This window comes from Macadamia integrifolia, unplaced genomic scaffold, assembly GCF_013358625.1.
Source record: "Macadamia integrifolia cultivar HAES 741 unplaced genomic scaffold, SCU_Mint_v3 scaffold_227A, whole genome shotgun sequence".
Classification (NCBI taxonomy): Eukaryota; Viridiplantae; Streptophyta; class Magnoliopsida; order Proteales; family Proteaceae; genus Macadamia; species Macadamia integrifolia.
In genome coordinates, this window is record NW_024870650.1 from 5569 (window position 1) to 7740 (window position 2172).

General features: G+C 34.4%; 1 pseudogene; it reads right to left on the minus strand.

The window, feature by feature from the left end:
• Nucleotides 1-785: 785 nt before the first annotated feature.
• The window catches only part of LOC122071446, an 11722-nt pseudogene continuing 10335 nt past the window's right edge, over nucleotides 786-2172 (minus strand).

Sequence of the window (2172 nt, forward strand, 5' to 3'; positions counted from 1 at the left end):
TCAAAATCCCAATGGGGTGGCAAAAAATGGGTTTTGGAAGCCCCTTCATAGCAATGATAAACAAGAATGGACATGGATCAAATGGGTGAAACCATTTGAGTAACATCTGGAGTGGCAAAAACAAATGTGTGGTGAGGTTTGTTATTGAAAATTGTTCTGCAGGATGTTTCTGATAGTTTTAATGGCAAGGAGATATTGTAGGACTGAATATCTTGCAGTGCCAATCAGAGTAGTAAAGAATATATCAACATCTGAGCATATGTTATTGTGGGACATTCTTGTGTCATCGATTCAAATAACAAGTAGTGCATGAAAAGTACCTCTCAGTGTCCGTGGTGTGCATAGTAGGAGCTTGGATCATGACTTCATGAAAAGCACATTCCTTAGTTTGCAATGAGATCTTTGTGATAGCTTTATAAATTATGGTCCCCCAAAGATTGACAACAAATAGTATCGTTCTGATACCTTTATATATTATGGTTCCCCAAATATTGACAACAAATAGTTACAAGGTTTGTCACTGCATTAGATTATTTGGCATTTCAAAGATGTTGTGGACAACATCAACTAGATACAACAATTGACCGTTATCGACTCATTGGAAAGTTTTTCAGAATATACAAGCTAGAAGGACCTTTATATGACATAACACTATAAGAAAACTAAACTATGCAGGGATGCAAATAGAGATAATCATTCCTACAAGCTAATTACATAACCACATTTGCTGACAGCCTTTGATATGGACATTTCTAAACAGGTTTTTTTGTCCTTCTGGTTCTTAATCAACCATGTTTGCTATGTGGCCTCAACCTTGATAAAAGTTTTAGGGAATTTTCCATGGATGGCCTATCTGATGGCCTACTCCTAGTACAGAGCATAGCAACTTCAAGAACAAGTTTTATCTCTTCTCTCAGTTCACCAGTGGCACCAGCTTCATTCTCATCATAAATATCTCTTAAAATTTTCTCTAGGTGTGCTACGTACACTCCCTCCCCCATTTGTTAGTCTACCATTAGTTAAAATTTCCAATAAGATCTCCCCAAAACTGTAAATGTCTCTGTAGAGGTTGTCTTTCATGGAACCATTGGAATCACCTGCACATAAATGTAAGACAATCTTGAGAATTCCGACAGATCTTTAAAGATAGAAAGAATTTAGTACAACAAATGAGTTCCTAACATCCTATCATTCAAACAATGACTTCCTGTTCATATTGTCAACAAAGATGGGAGTTAAGGGAAAATATATGGATAATACTCATGGTTTTAAGTATCGGTGCGTATCGTGCCGTATCGGCAGATACGTATCCGTATCGGTAGGCATCGGCACGATACATACCAATACGCTATGGGGAATTTTGGGCCCTCTTTTGTGTATCGATGTATCGTACGTATCGTATCGTATCGTGCCATACCGTATTGGTATCGATACGTACGATACTCTGCGATACGAACTTTTGAAAATCTAAAAATTCCCGAGAGTATCGGTACATATCGGTACGTATCGAATGTATCGTGTAGTATCGAGCCGTATCGGTACGATACGGCTACTTAAGTACCGATACGGCTACTTAAGTGTGAATGTGCCTTTTGTTGTTTGAAACAAACACTTCACACTCTCACCAACAGTTTTCTATATTTTGCTTCTTTCTCCCCCTTTGATTTACTCACCTTTTTGGAGACTCAAATGGTAGATTGAAAGAAACATTGTAGAAGTGAATGGTTCAAAAGAAGGAGAAAAACATAGTCCAAGAAGAACCTTGAAGGCTTGAACTTGAAAGTTGAAACATTTGAATAGTAAGTTCTTAAATCTTTACTCACTTTTTTCAACTTTAACCTTAGATTTTCAAGTTTTTTTTATAAATCTAAGGTTCATCATACTTAGAATCACATTTTGTGCATCATTATTACATGAAATCATTTGATTTATAAGGATTTACAAACTTTTTTCAAGAGATAATGAGGGTTTCAATTTTTTTCAAATTTTTTAGATCTACTTATGCTTAATGGTTAAAAATGTTTATATTTTTTATATGTTATGTAAAAACAAGTGTTCTACAACTTCCATGGAAAATTTTGATTTTTCTCAAAAAAAATATTTTTTTTTTATTTTTTTATTTCAAAATTAATTTAAAAAAAATTAAAAATCCCCAATTTTTTTTTTTTTTTT